A 16,496-nucleotide genomic window follows, 5' to 3' on the forward strand; every position below is an offset into this window, starting at 1 on the left:
AACTCTTCCCAGTTTAGTGCCACCTGCGACGCACGGACAGGTATGTTATCAAAGTTTCATGGGGGTTCTGACGAGACCCATCAGGAAACGCACATCAATTTTTCAACCCTCTCAGAGAAAGCACAATGGAGCAGTCCCTAACTTCTGAACCTCAGAAGAATATGCCGGAGAGAAGGGGGGGGAGCGTGAATAGTATAGCCTTCTCCTCTTGCTTTTGGCTTTTTTGTCTAGCCAGTGTTGTAAGGTTACCAAGGAATTTGATACAGGTTGGCCGCAAAGGGACAGGCCAGGTGATTTCCTTTTGTTTGTAGGCTATTGTGTCTGAATCAGAGAGGAGATCATTTAGCAACACAAACGGGTTTAATTGTTTCAGCATGAGGAAAGCCTGATAGCAGATGCTACAGGATTCACATCCCTTGAAATTTGGGCCTGGCGCTCTATCTAAAAAAAAAAATGGCTTATCCAGAAGATCAGTCCAACTGAGCCCTCAACGATGTAAGATCATCCCGAGGGCAGACACTTTTGCAGAGGAAATGCCTCCCTTAAAAAAAGAGGATGTAGGAAATCAACATATTCAGAAGACGGCTAGACCAACATTGTTTTCTCAGACCTTCCACCCTCTCCTTTTCTACCACAGGGAGATTTCTGATCTGCAGTCTTTCCCCCCCCTCCCCATGTGCTGCCTGAAGTGGTACAGTCCAGGAGGAGATCTATCAGGTGATTTTGCTGAACTTATAAATCTGCTCCTAATTTTGCACACTAAGATGATCATGGCCACTGGGCCCATCATATCCTGGCAAACAAAAGGGGAAGAAATGGGGGCAGTGAGAGATTTTACTTTCATGGGCTCCATGATCACTGCAGATGGTGGCAGCAGTCATGAAATTAAAAGACGCCTGCTTCTTGGGAGAAAAGCAATGACAAACCTAGACAGCATCTTAAAAAGCAGAGACATCACCTTGCCGACAAAGGTCCGTATAGTTAAAGCTATGGGTTTCCCAGTAGTGATGTATGGAAGTGAGAGCTGGACCATAAAGAAGGCTGATCGCCGAAGAATGGATGCTTTTAATTATGGTGCTGGAGGAGACTCTTGAGAGTCCCAGGGACTGCAAGATGATCAAACCGATCCATTCCGAAGGAAATCAGCCCTAAGTGCTCACTGGAAGGACAGATCCTGAAGCTGAGGCTCCAAGACTTTGGCCACCTCATGAGAAGAGAAGACTCCCTGGAAAAGACCCTGATGTTGGGAAAGATGGAGGGCACAAGGAGAAGGGGGGGAGGCAGTGGAAAACAGGAGTACCTGGCGTGCTCTGGTCCAGGGGGTCACAAAGAGTCGGACACGACTAAACAACAACAACAACAATTTTGCACATACACCATTTTGAAAGAGATTTCAATTAAAAATATTTGCTGGCTAGGAGTATATATATATATATATATATATATATATATATATATATATGCTTTCGTAGATTTTCACGGGTACAGGAATGGCTTCGTGTATAGGGGCGAGCTGTGGTTTTGTGCCCTGTGCCAGCCAGATCTGTGTAGGGATTGCAGGGGGGTGCACCAATCAACCACACCAGACCCAAACCCAGACCCTCTCCACAGATAAATTACAGACACCATCCAGTAGCCAAACCATAGTGGCACCTCCGGATGCTGCACCCCCCTGCAATCCCTACACAGATCTGGCTGGCACAGGGCACAAAACCACAGCTCGCCCCTATACACGAAGCCAAGCCAGAGCACAACTAAGTGCAGTACAGCCATCTTCTCAGAAAAACTCTTCACAAGCTCAAGAGGTCAAGACACGAAAGCTTTAGCAACTAATCCACACCTAATGACCCACCTAAGTGGTACTCAGAATATCACCCAAGAAATCACTCAAGATATCCCTCAAGTAATTAAGGAACAAAAGAAGAAAAGGCACACTAACCTGGGAACTTCCTCTCTGCCCAGAACGTTGGAGGCTATACACCACACCCCCTCAACAGTATTTATATGAACTCAAACACTGAGATCCTGCTCTGTTCCAGTAACAAGAAGCCGAAAGCACCAGCCTGAAGATGACGAGTGAGACCTCGTCGAAACGTCGCCTAGACACCCCAACTCTTACACGGGAAGACACCCGAAGACACCAAAACCTGCATATATATATATATATATATATATATATGCTTTCGTAGATTTTCACGGGTACAGGAATGCAGGTTTTGGTGTCTTCGGGTGTCTTCCCGTGTAAGAGTTGGGGTGTCTAGGCGACGTTTCGACGAGGTCTCACTCGTCATCTTCAGGCTGGTGCTTTCGGCTTCTTGTTACTGGAACAGAGCAGGATCTCAGTGTTTGAGTTCCTATAAATACTGTTGAGGAGGCTATACACCACACCCCCTCAACAGTATTTATAGGAACTCAAACACTGAGATCCTGCTCTGTTCCAGTAACAAGAAGCCGAAAGCACCAGCCTGAAGATGACGAGTGAGACCTCGTCGAAACGTCGCCTAGACACCCCAACTCTTACACGGGAAGACACCCGAAGACACCAAAACCTGCATATATATATATATATATATATATTTGTTTTCGTAGATTTTCACGGGTACAGGAATGCAGGTTTTGGTGTCCTCGGGTGTCTTCCCGTGTAAAAGTTGGGGTGTCTAGGCGACGTTTCGACGAGGTCTCACTCGTCATCTTCAGGCTGGTGCTTTCGGCTTCTTGTTACTGGAACAGAGCTTGTTACTCTGTTCCAGTAACAAGAAGCCGAAAGCACCAGCCTGAAGATGACGAGTGAGACCTCGTCGAAACGTCGCCTAGACACCCCAACTTTTACACGGGAAGACACCCGAGGACACCAAAACCTGCATATATATATATATATATATATATATATATATATATGGTTTCCTATTGCCATGCTGGAAAATTCTCCTCCCGTGCTCCATCAATTAATGAGAAACAGGAATTGCTCTTGGAAATTCATCCAAGGGGGGAAGGAAAATTTAGCGAAATACTTGTGGGTGGGGTGCAGAGTTTTGATGCACGTACCTTATTTTTGAGGTGACTGAGGGGTGCTTGGGAGTATCTTTTCCTTCATTCTACAAACTGCCTCACCTGCACCATGCAGCCTCCCCAGCTGCCCTCACCTCAGTTAAAGCCAAGAGGGTGATATCTTGAGGTAACGCTCTCATGGGGCTTTCCCCAGAAGCACACACGGTGTTGAGCGTTGAGGGAAGTGCGAAGAGGACTCTGTGAACAGGATGCAACCCAAGACATATCAGTCTAAACCTGGCATCTCCAACCTTCGGCCCTCCAGATGTTTTGGACTACAATTCCCATCATCCCTGACCACTAGTCCTGTTAGCTATGGATCATGGGAGTTGTAGGCCAAAACATCTGGAGGGCCACAGCTTGGGAATGCCTGGTCTAAACTTTAAAGGACAGGGAGGTCAACATAGAGGCAACAACAACAAAAACAACAACTTATTGCTTATACCCTGACCATCTGGCCGACGACAACAACAACAACCACTTATTATCCCCAGCCACTCTAGGCAGCTTCCAACAGAATATTAAAAACATAATAAAATATCAAGCATTAAAAACTTCCCTAAACAGGGCTGCCTTCAGATGTTTTCTAAAAGTCAGATAGTTGTTTATTTTCTTCACATCGGAAGGGAGGGCTTTTCACAGGGCAGACACCACTACCAAGAAGGCCCTCTGCCTGGTTCCCTGTAACCTCACTTCTCGCAATGAGGGAACCGCCAGAAGACCCTCGGCGCTGGACCTCAGTGTCCGGGCTGAACGACGGGAGTGGAGACGCTCCTTCAGGCCTACTGGGCCGAGGCCATTTAGGGCTTTCAAGGTCAGCACCAACACTTTGAATTGTGCTCGGAAACATACTGGGAGCCAAGGTAGGTCTTTCAGGACCGGTGTTATGTGGTCTCAGCAGCCGCTCTCAGTCACCAGTCTAGCTGCCGCATTCTGGATTAATTGCAGTTTCTGGGTCACCTTCAAAGGTAGCCCCACGGAGAGTGCATTGCAGTAGTCCAAGCAGGAGATAACCAGGGCATGCACCACTCTGGCAAGGCAGTCCGTGGGCAGACAGGATCTCATCCTGCGTACCAGATGGAGCTGGTCCGAGATACAGGGATAGCCTGGGAATCTGGAGGTCCCTTGCTCTGCACAAACCCCAGAGTTTCACCCAATCTTCCAGCAGCAAGTCTCGTTGCTGTGGAGCTCTCCGTAGGGCTGGGAATGCTGTGCCTATGACCTAAATAAGCCACATTCTTCTGAGATTGCTTGCAGGGCACTGTGTCTATTTGCAGAACAAAGTGCACGTTGACAGGCGCAGAAACTTTATGGCCCTTTCGATTCCTGGAACTGGAAGCCTAAGGAACTCCCAGCTAGGGACTTCAGATGCCTCTCACCCACCTCTCTAGGAGAGGTTGACCTGTGTGTGGCAAATCTTGTCCAATAGAGAATCACAGAACTGTAGAGTTTTGACCTATAAAGTCTTAAATGGCTCAAGGACCGCCTCTTTACATATGAACCTACCCAGTCCCTGGGATCATCTTCTGAGGCCCTCCTTGGGAGGTCCAGAGGGTGGCAACACAAGAACAGGGCCTTCTCTGCAGTGGCTCCCTGTCTGTGGAATGCTCTCCCCAGGACAGTTCGCCTGGCGCCTTCATTACACACCTTTAGGCGCCCTGAGACCCACCTACCCCTGGTATAGGGTGGTATATGAATTCTATAAATAAATAAAATAAATAAATAGAGTTGAAAGGGACCCTGACAGTCATCTAGCCGTCCCTGGGTGGGCTTGAACTACCTACCTTCTGGTTCACAGCCAAACGCACTGACCCACTGAGCCATTCGCATCCACACTTTGGGGCAGCCGAATCTTTGGCCCCCACCCTCGCCACTACCACAGTCAAGGCTGGATTTAGGTTTGATGAGGCCCTAAACTACTGAAGGTAATGGGGCCCTTTATATGTCCAGCTGTGCTTTGCCAACAACAAATCATTGCTGTTTTTTGTGTTGAATATATGCTACATGGTCATTTATGGACCTAATAGGTATCTCAAGCCATTTGCACAGGTTGCCATGCAACCAGTCCATGCAGAATGTAGCACCCTATATATAAAGGTAAAGGGACCCCTGACCATTAGGTCCAGTCGTGGCCGACTCTGGGGTGCGGCAGTGTGGTGTAGTGGTTAAGAGCGGTAGTCACGTAATCTGGGGAACCGGGTTCGCGTCTCCGCTCCTCCACATGCAGCTGCTGGGTGACCTTGGGCCAGTCACACTTCTGTGAAGTCTCTCAGCCCCACTCACCTCACAGAGTGTTTGTTGTGGGGGAGGAAGGGAAAGGAGAATGTTAGCCGCTTTGAGACTCCTGAAGGGGAGTGAAAGGCGGGATATCAAATCCAAACTCTTCTTCTTCTTCTTCATCTCGCTTTATTGGCCTAGGGAGCCGGCGTACAGCTTCCGGGTCATGTGGCCAGCATGACTAAGCTGCTTCTGGCGAACTAGAGCAGTGCACGGAAACGCCGTTTACCTTCCCGCCGGAGCGGTACCTATTTATCTACTTGCACTTTGACGTGCTTTTGAACTGCTAGGTTGGCAGGAGCAGGGACCGAGCAACGGGAGGTCACCCAGTTGCAGGGATTCGAACCGCTGACCTTCTGATCGGCAAGTCCTAGGCTCTGTGGTTTAACCCACAGCGCCACCCGCATCCCTATATATAGAAAGGAGCAAACCAGTGATTTTTAGGGAGCAGGCTAGCAGAGGGGCCCATGACTTACATCATAGGAGCCTACACAACACAAAACACTGTTGCTGCATGTAGGTTTTATTTTATTTGCTTTTTATCTTATATTTTGGAAATGTATATTCAGTTTTTTTCCTTTAATTTTTTAGGGGGCCCCAAGAGAGTGGGGCCCTAAAATATAGCTATACAATCATTCACTGCCACTAGAGAACAGGGTGGCTTAAAAGAGTGCCATGGTTAAACAGGTGCCATAAGGGCTCAGAGCCCCCTCCCCGGTGATGTTTTGTATACAGCATAGGGAGTCTCCATCTTCCCCTTCGCCTCAGGCAGAAGCATATCTTGAGCTGGGCTTGGATTCACAGATGAATCTGGTGAAAAACTTGGTGTTTTTCCACAGGGGAGCATCAGCAGTCGCTTAAACACCCGATGAAAGTTTAATGACTGCTTGTTCCCAGGCCAAGAAGAGAAACTCAGAGGTGGTCTGTCGAGAGGCGTTGTGTAATGTGAGGACATAATTTCCTTCAGGACATAATCCCCGTCGCTGAGGGCAGCCAAAACGGCCATTTAATCCAGCCTGGAAATGGCGGGGGGAAGGCAGGAGAGAAAACAGATCGATGCAGAAGACAGATGCTCTACCACAACCCCTGCTGAGCGCTAAAGATGCTCTTTCGATGATGGGTGGGTTTCATTAAAGAACTGGGAAATATACCGTATTTTCCTGGGTATAAGATGCCCCCATGTATAAGATGACCTCTATTTTTTTGAACCCAAAATTAAGAAATAGGGCCAGAGTCAAAGCCCAAAGCTGTGCATTCACCATCCATGTATAAGGCAGCTCCCAATCTTTGACTATTTTTTCTAAGCACAAAAATCATCTTATACATGGAAAAATACGGACTCAGGGAATTCCAGCCTAGTAACGTGTACAGGAATGCATATACTGAGGCAAAGTGCCCACAAAAACACATATACAGTGGTACCTCGGGTTACATACGCTACAGGTTACATACGCTTCAGGTTACAGACTCCGCTAACCCAGAAATAGTGCTTCAGGTTAAGAACTTTGCTTCAGGGTGAGAACAGAAATCATGCTCCAGTGGCGCGGCGGCAGCAGGAGGCCCCATTAGCTAAAGTGGTGCTTCAGCTTAAGAACAGTTTCAGGTTAAGAACGGACCTCCGGAACGAGTTAAGTACTTAACCCGAGGTACCACTGTATTCATGAATATAATGTACATAAATGCATCATATTTGCAGAAATGGCTTTGCAAAAAGGAAGTGTATATTAGGGAAAACTGAAGATAAAAATGTGAGTTGCAGAAGAAATTCCCATTATACTGTTGCTTAACTTTCAGCATTTAACAGCAACGACAAATAACAAAGTGATATGGAGAATAGATCCGATCACTGCAAAAACTGGAAACTGAAATCAATAGATCTGCCCATCCTTACTCCTGAGTAGTCCCCCTTCCTCCCTAGCCAGCCTCCGCAGCCCCTGAAAAGGCTTTGGAAGTGGGTGAGCCAAAAAAGGCTTTCGTTCACGGCAGAATAATCCGTTCCATGGTAACCCGGCGATTGTGAAGTCACAAGTTAGCAAGCACGAGACAGAGAAGAGGAGCTGGACAGGATGGGGAGAACAGAACCCTGTTCCTTCGCACTGTGCCTCTTGAAAAACAACGCTGTCCAGGGTTGTAAAGACTGTGGAGAGAATAATTGGGTGCACTCTTCCCACCTTAGATCAAATATATGCATCTAAGTGCCATAAGAAAGCTGCAGAGATAGCGCAGGACAGTGCGCACCCTGGAAATGATCTCTTTCAGCTTCTGCCTCCTGGAAGAAGGTCCAGGGTTATAAAGACTAGGACTACCTGTCTGAGAAACAGTTTCTATCCAAATTTTTGCGATTTTGGTTTTAAATACAGTATAAGGAGTCTCTATGGGAGTATGTTGTACAGTGGTACCTCAGGTTAAGTACTTAATTTGTTCCAGAGGTCCGTACTTAACCTGAAACTGTTCTTAACCTGAAGCACCACTTTAGCTAATGGGGCCTCCCGCTGCTGCCATGCCGCCGGAGCCTGATTTCTGTTCTCCTCCTGAAGCAAAGTTCTTAACCTGAAGCACTATTTCTGGGTTAGCGGAGTCTGTAACCTGAAGCGTATGTAACCCGAGGTACCACTGTATTTAAAAATGGGGTACCAGAGTTTTTAGGGACTAACCAGGCTGGGATAGCTGGGATAGCAGGCTTGTTGGTTTTTGAATGTCTTAGGTAGATTTTTCAATTTCGTTGTTCTGTATGGGACAATGACAATAAAGGTATCGTATCGTATCGAAATTCACCACCCCAAGATGTATGTTGGCCTGGAGAACTTTCAGAGGTTTGTCTTCCGGGGAATCTATGCAGCAGAACATCTCTCTGGCTCCCAGCCGGTAACAACTACCGACAACGAGAAAAAGGAACTCTTAAAGAAGTTATCAAACCTCTCCATTCTGAAGGAAATCAGCCCTGAGTGCTCAATGGAAGGACAGATCCTGAAGCTGAGGCTCCAAGACTTTGGCCACCTCATGAGAAGAGAAGACTCCCTGGAAAAGACCCTGATGCTAGGAAAGATGGAGGGCACAAGGAGAAGGGGACGACAGAGGATGAGATGGTTGGACAGTGTTCTCGAAGCTACCAGCATGAGTTTGACCAAACTGTGGGAGGCAGTGGAAGACAGGCGTGCCTGGTGTGCTCTGGTCCAGGGGGTCACATCATCAAAATGTTTATTCGGCTTTACGCCCATCATAAAGCACAACACACAAAACAAATCAAATAAAACAGCGGTCTTGTACAAGCCACAAGTAATATAACACAATTCACAGCTCACAAGGACAAATATTGGCAATTCAAAAGAAAAATTTAAGATTAAGATTAAAAATTTAGGCACTACGCTAAAATCAATATCTGATGTCATTATCGAAAATTCTTATAACTATCAATAATCAGCTAACATTCCATTCCGTCTCTTGTACGATAGGACGGCTGTTAGGAATTTAGCAACCTGTAGGGTAATATAAGGATCCACATCTTGAAGAACCCAGGCAAGCTGTAGGTCTACTGGTTTGTCAGCCATAGGCTGGATTATGGAGTTTAGTATACTAGCACGAGCTGAACTGTACATGGGGCAGATAAACATAACATGATGTAGAGATTCAGATGTTTTCATTTCACAAGCACACATTGAAGGGACTTGGCCCTTAGTGAATCTATGTCTCAGCACGTTTGTTGGAAAAACATTGAACCTAGCTCTAATGAAGGCATATCGGTGAGATGCGGCCATAAGCGATGTTAAGTAGGACGGAGCACGGTAGAGAGGGGTTATGCCGAGATTTAACGGCGAGCAGGCTCCACCACCAGCTAAGAAATTTTGGTATAGCTCCGCATCATCCAGCCTTTGACAAAGAGTCAGACACGACTAAACGACTAAACAACAACAACAAAGAAGTGATATTTCTTTCCCCTTCAAGGGGCTACAATGGAACACAGAGAGCTGCCTTACATTGAATGCCAGTGCAGACACACAAGGGTTTAAAATACTAAACCACTAGATACTTGCTCCCTCTCCTGTTTTAATAAAAGCTGGGGATCCGGGCCAACTAATATTCCAAATGGGTAGAGGCTGGCATGGCTTCAGTCAGGGCAAAACCTGCCCAACAGGGCCATATGGCAACCCCAAACTGTCTTGTCATATCGAGTATCTGCTGCAGACATCTGGGAATTTGGGGACACTCCCTTGGAGAAGTGTGTTCGAATTCTGAGTCAGCCAGAAGTAGAGGGGTGAACTGCCCTGGGATAAATCCTACAAATAAATTAAATAGGGATGGAGGAGAAATTCAGCTACCTTTAAAAGGTGAACCTTCCTAGTTTGAGAACCAAAATACACTATTATTATTATTATTATTATTATTATTATTATTATTATTATTATTATTACTACTACTACTACTACTACTACTACTACTACACACTCATCTGAATTTTGTAATGCAGTTTTCCAGTCCTGGTGCTATGTATTGAAATGCATATACTAGCTGCATGTTGTGTATAAAAATGGAAAGGTGAATGGAAATAGCAAAGAAAGGTGCATTATATGAGGGGACATTGCTTTGCAAAGAAAAAATGCAGATCAGGCAAAATTGCACGCAAAAAATTGTATATCAGGAGCACTTTGCTCTAAAGTGCTGGTGAATTATCACAAGGGCTTTTTAAAAGGGAAATCTCAGAATGGTGTGGAGAACTTAAACAGCCTCGGTCCAGTATATCTGAAGGTACGTCTCTCGCATCGTTCTACCTGGACACTGAGGTCCAGCGCCGAGGGCCTTATGGCAGTTCCCTCACTGCAAGAAGTGAGGTTACAGGGAACCAGGCAGAGGGTCTTCTCGGTGGTGGCACCCACCCTGTGGAACGCCCTCCCACCAGATGACAAAGGGAACAACAACTACCAGACCTTTAGAAGACATCTGAAGGCAGCCCTGTTTAGGGAAGCTTTTAATGTTTGATGCATTACTGTATTTTGATATTTTGATGGGGGCCGCCCAGAGTGGCTGGGGAGGCCCAGCCAGATGGGCAGGATATAAATAATAAATTATTATTATTATTATTATTAAGAACTGATGGGTTGTGTATTTTGTGATTATATACTGTAAACCACCTGGTGATCCTCAGATGAAGGGCAACGTAGAAATGTTTATTAATAAATAAACATATATAAGCATAAGATAAGTTAGGGTTGCAGTGCTCTCTATAGCCTGCTTACTCAGACGTTAGTCCCAATGAACCCAATGTGCCTTTCACCCTAGCAGAGATGCTTAGCATTGCAGCCTTAATGACATTCATGGAAGAAAGTTCCTCTTCACTGCCCCTGCAGTCCCCTACTATTATTGTTCAGGTTCAGGTTTAAATATCTTTTCCATTGGTGCAAAAGACTCTATGATCGCCAACACCTGAGACCTACCACTTTCCCCTTGAAATTCCCACCTCCCACTTTTAGCACACCACTAAACTTCCGAACACGGACGCAGGTTAAACCACAGAGCCTAGGACTTGCTGATCAGAAGGTCGGTGGTTCGAATCCCCGCAATGGGGTGAACTCCCGTTGCTCGGTCCCTGCTCCTGCCAACCTAGCAGTTCAAAAGCATGTCAAAGTGCAAGTAGATAAATAGGTACCGCTCCAGCGGGAAGGTAAACGGCGTTTCCGTGCGCTGCTCTGGTTCGCCAGCAGCGGCTCAGTCATTCTGGCCACATGACTCGGAAGCTGTATGCCGGCTCCCTTGGCCAATAAAGTGAGATGAGCGCTGCAACCCCAGAGTCGGCCATAACTGGACCTGATGGTCAGGGGTCCCTTTACTTCCAGACGAGGCATGTCCCTTTGCAAACACACTTGTATCCCCCTGGGGAACTGGTTTTGGAGGGAACTGGTATCCTCCTGGGGAAGTGGTTTTGGGGGGGGGGAACGCAGAGAAAAGGGGAAGGGATAATTGCCGCTCTGCTGCAAGTCGCTCCCCGGTCCGAGATACTTTGTACTTAAGCCAGGCATGTCCAAAGTCCGTTTCAGGGGCCTAATCTGGCCCGCCGGATGTTTTAATCCGGCCCCCAGGCAGCATACGTCCTGGGGTAAAATCCTAGAAAAAGCCCAACAACTTTGGAGTTAACTCCTAAAAAAGCTCAAGAACTTTGGGGTAAAAATGTATTAAAAAAACCCCAAACTCAACGACCTTAATCTTAAAAAGCTTGGGCACCCTCTGAGTTAAGCCATCGGACTAATGTTAGAGGCAACTGCATTGCAATGTGTAGTTTGCCCCTGATGTCATCCGCTAAACAGAATCTGTAAAGACGCACGTTTGACAGGTATAGCGGGCAGAATGTCTGTATTTATAGGCCGTCTGCCCTGTATTATCCAGGAGGATGTCGGTTCTCGCGGCTTCCATTGGGGCAAAACAAAAGCTCCGCATTCCTCCCAGCAAATGGATTCTGCCGCCTTCTTGTTTGGAAGTTGTTCTGACCTGATTAAAAGCAGATGCACAGAAAACGCCGGCATCCCATGCCGTCCTTGCAAAGTTGTTGCGTTAAATGCTTGGGTAGATACAATGGGTTTCTCTCTCCAACTGTCCTGAGAATCTATTCTTTTCTTTCCTTCCTTCCTTTCCTTTCCTTCCTTTCTTTCCTTCCTCCTTTCCTTTCCTTCCTTTCTTTCCTCCCCTCCTCTCCTCCTTTCCTCCTTCCTTCCTTCCTTCCTTCCTTTTCTTTCTTTCTAGGCAAGTGAACCCAAGCTCTGGGTTTATTTCAAGGCCCTCTTGCAGAAGACCCAAAACTGTACCATTCGCTAGCATGCCAGGCGATAGACGCAGCCACCACCCAATGCATGTACGTAAATTGTGGTGGACGCCTGTCGGCTACTGAAGGCTGCTAACCAGCGCAGTTAGAGGCAGCGATGCTTCCACAAACCCATTGCTGGAAACAACAGAGGGGAGAGTTGCTCTTGTACTCAAATCCAGGTATCTGGTCTACTCCTTTGAGAGCAGGATGCTGGCCCAGGTGGGTCAGTGGTGTGATCCAGCAAGCTCTTCTTACGTCCTTTGTGGAAATGCCTTGTTGGTATAGTGACTCTTTCTAGGCCCCCTGTTTTGTATACCACCCTTTTATTTCTGCACAAGGCATTCTTTTCAAACTCATAGAATCCTAGAATCATAGAGTTGGAAGAGACCACAAGGGCCATCGAGTCCAACCCCCTGCCAAGCAGGAAACACCATCAGAGCACTCCTGACATATGGTTGTCAAGCCTCTGCTTAAAGACCTCCAAAGTAGGAGACTCCACCACACTCCTTGGCAGCAAATTCCACTGTCAAACAGCTCTTACTGTCAGGAAGTTCTTCCTAATGTTTAGGTGGAATCTTCTTTCTTGTAGTTTGGATCCATTGCTCCGTGTCCGCTTCTCTGGAGCAGCAGAAAACAACCTTTCTCCCTCCTCTATGTGACATCCTTTTATATCTTTGAACATGGCTATCATATCACCCCTTAACCTCCTCTTCTCCAGACTGTTTAGTTTGAGGCTGCTAAATTAAATCAGCTTCTTTGTGTTGTTTTATATCAGGGGTCAGCAAACTTTTTCAGAAGGGGGCTGGTCCACTGTCCCTCAGACCATGTGAGTGGCTGGACTATATTTTGAAGGGGGGGGGAAGGAACAAATTCCTATGCCCCACAAATAACCCAGAGATGCATTTTAAATAAAAGCACACATTCTACTCATGTAAAAACACCAGGCAGGCCCCACAAATAACCAGAGATGCATTTTAAATAAAAGCACACATTCTACTCATGTAAAAACATGCTGATTCCCGGACCGTCTGCAGGCCGGATTTAGAAGGCGATTGGGCCGGATCTGGCCCCCGGGCCTTAGTTTGCTTACCCATGTTTTATAGATATGTTTTTTGTAATGATTGAGAAGACGATTGTTATTTACCGTATTTTTTTGCTCTATAAGACTCACTTTTTCCCTCCTAAAAAGTAAGGGGAACTGTGTGTGCGTCTTATGGAGCAAATGCAGGCTGCGCAGCTATCCCAGAAGCCAGAACAGCAAGAGGGATTGCTGCTTTCACTGCGCAGCAATCCCTCTTGCTGTTCTGGCTTCTGAGATTCAGAATATTTTTTTTCTTGTTTTCCTCCTCCAAAAACTAGGTGCGTCTTGTGGTCTGGTGCGTCTTACAGAGCGAAAAATACGGTAAGTGTTCTCAATACTGTTGTTTTTTAATTGTTCTATGTTCTTCTTTTGATAATAATGGTAAAAGTAGGCTTGCTTAAGCAGGCCGGTAGCCCATCCAGTCCAGGATCCTGTCCTCACTCTAACCAGCTAGATGCCTGTGGGAAAACAGCAAGCAGGATCTTAGCACAGGAGCCGTCCCTCCCTTCCTGTGGTTTCCAGCAACTGCTATTCAGAAGCATTGCTGCGAAGGAAGAGCAATAACCACCATGACTAGTAGCCACTGATAGCCCTTCCCTCCATGAACCTGTCTCTTTCCTCTTTTAAATCCACACTTTGATGGCAGAGTATAGCCAATGTATCTAGGAGGCCTCAATAGTACAATCTTCATGCAATAGATGCAGGTGGCACTGTGGTCTAAACCACTGAGCCTTTTGGGCATGCCGATTAGAAGGTCGGAGGTTCGAATCCCCGTGATAAGGTGAGCTCCCATTGCTCTGTCCCGGCTCCTGCCAACCTAGCAATCTGAAAGCATGCCAGTGCAAGTAGATAAATAGGTACCACTGTGGCAGGAAGGTAAACAGCGTTTCCATGCACTCTGGTTTCCATCATGGTGTTTCATTGCGCCAGAAGCGGTTTAGTCCGGCTGGCCACATGACCCGGAAAGCTGTCTGTGGACAAATGCCAGCTCCCTCGGCCTGAAAGCAACATGAGCGCCGCACCCCATAGTTGCCTTTACCTTTACCATTCATGCATTTGTCTAATCCTCTTTTAAAGCCATCCAAATTGATGGCCATCACTGCCTCTTGTGATATCTTGTGAGCCACACTGGCTACAGTTTTGTGGAGAGATGGCAGACAAAGAAACATGGCGATACTGCTGCCTGATCCCTTCGACTCTATCTGAACACTAAAAAACTAGGTATCGAATTGGAGGACTATCTAATCAAAGTCCTTGCTCAGTGTAGGAAATCTAGCAGTAGATCACCACCAGATTACCGCCCAATCTCAGCTTGAAGATCTTCAACAAGGGAATAGCTCACTACCTTCCCGGGTAATGGTTCCCGTTATCAAAGTGCTTTCAAAAGGTTTCTCCCAATTTGTTCGAAATCTACCCTAGCATGACATAAGCCTATTGATCTAGGCTTGTGGGGCAGAGAAAACACTTTGTGTGTTGTTGTTGTTGTTTTGTGTGTGTGTTTTTGCAGGCTAGTGAGGAACGGAGCGTTTGCAGTTGCAACAGTTCAAAGACAGCCTAAAATGTTCTGCAAGATCTCGAGTCTCAGCCAACATCGAATGCCATGGAACGCAAATCTACAGCAACAACAGACTGGGTACTTTTTTGTTCCTAACCCAACCTCAGGAGCCAGCTCAATGTCTCAAACAACCCAGTTATTGTTTGTGGCGTCAATTTAATGGATGTTCTTGAAGCAGCGTGAGATTTAAGAGGTAAATTTGGCACCTGGGGTGGGGTGGGAGGGAGAGAATTTAGTGAAGATGGTGGGATGTGTCTCACAATCAAGAAGTTGTGGCCCGTCTTCTCGTACAGCAACTTTGCAAGCAGGAATGTCTAATCGCTTAATTGGTTAACCAATTGAAAGAAATTGCCGTGCAACCCTACACGCCTTTTCAAAATAAAGCCTCGTTGAGTTCCATGGGGAAGGTCTATGTATAGGATTGCAGCCGTAATCAGTGAAAAAGGCGCCTCTGAATAACCAAGAAGCAGACATATTTTATTAAATCCCCCCCCCCCAAAAAAAGTGGACGGCAAGGACGATTTTAGAAGTTTTCTTTTCCCCTCAAACAGGAGGCAATGCCTTTTTTGACGCTTACGGGCAATGCATCACTTTAAAAACAATGTATGCATCTTGCTTCAGAACTGCTGCTTTCACCTGTATGCAAATCTGGTGGTTATACGACTCAATTGATTAACTAAAACTCATTTGATCACTCAGCTACAATGTATTTAATTGAGCCACAACTCTAATTACAAGAGGTTGTTTTTCTTTTGGGAGGATGGGGGTCTGCCTCTTAGATCAGGGAAGGCAGGGGTAAAACATCTCCCTGTTTGACCAGAGAAATCTCTTTTTTGCTTTTCTTTTTATCTGTTTGCTGTTTGGGATAGACTCCCAGAAGTGACTTTCCTCTCACCCACTCTACATACACACAAAGGCAACTACAACAACAACAACCCACAAAGAGAAACAACCGTAACATTCAGCCAGTCTGTGGGAACAAGAGAAAGCCTGCGATGAAATCTCAGCAGCTCTAAGAGGCTTTTGAGAAAATCCCCATGAATTAAAATGGAAATCCAAACGAAGTGTACTGGCCAGCTCTAGACTTGGGTCTGCTTGCTAGCAGCTTACCTTAGTGGCGCATGGAAACTTCCTCTCCGAGTCCACAGCCGGTGAGCATCTCTTGAAAGAAACCCAAAGTCCAGTTCTCAGCGAGATCTCGGTGCAAGCAGAGTTCAGTTCAGATGGCGAATGAGTGCATCGCCTGGCTGTCAGTTTTCCCTTCCCCACCAGCTCTCTCTGCTTCCTTCCCATTCGCTCGCTGTCAAGAGCTGCTTTGCACAGTACCTGACTCACTCCAACAGCCTCCCATTCATGCACACTGATCCGTCTTAGCCAGGAGGAGGAGCTGAGCAGAGAGAGATTACCGAACGAGACAAGGAAGGGGGCAGGAGGTGGACTAGCAAGCGTCATTTCCCTGACCCAACTTCTTTGGGGGAAAGTAAAAGCTAGGTGCCGACCTTTGCAAAGCCTGCTCCTTCTCAGGTCCTGGCAGTTTTGGAGGATGAGGTTTCCTGGTTCCGTAGCTGAGCCCAGTAGGACTCCTGGGGCCTTCCCAACGGTGTGGCTGATCTCCCAACAGGTGCTGCTGGAAGTGCAGAGAGGAGGGAAAACCCACTTGTAGAATCATAGAATCATAGAGTTGGAAGAGACCACAAGGGCCATCGAGTCCAACCCCCTGCCAAGCAGGAAACACCATCAGAGCA

General features: G+C 46.6%; 1 protein-coding gene across 1 annotated transcript in view; it reads right to left on the reverse strand.

Moving 5' to 3' along the window:
- Window positions 1-16,154, reverse strand: part of MYO7A (myosin VIIA) — a 177,150-nt gene extending 160,996 nt beyond the window's left edge. Inside the window, exon 1 of the mRNA XM_083499152.1 lies at window positions 15,862-16,154. The gene's annotated coding sequence lies outside the window, so the exon portion shown is untranslated. The remainder of the gene's footprint in view (window positions 1-15,861) is intronic.
- Window positions 16,155-16,496: the final 342 nt, after the last annotated feature.

The sequence above is a fragment of the Podarcis liolepis genome, assembly GCF_965112155.1.
Source record: "Podarcis liolepis genome assembly, chromosome: 4".
Lineage (NCBI taxonomy): Eukaryota > Metazoa > Chordata > Lepidosauria > Squamata > Lacertidae > Podarcis > Podarcis liolepis.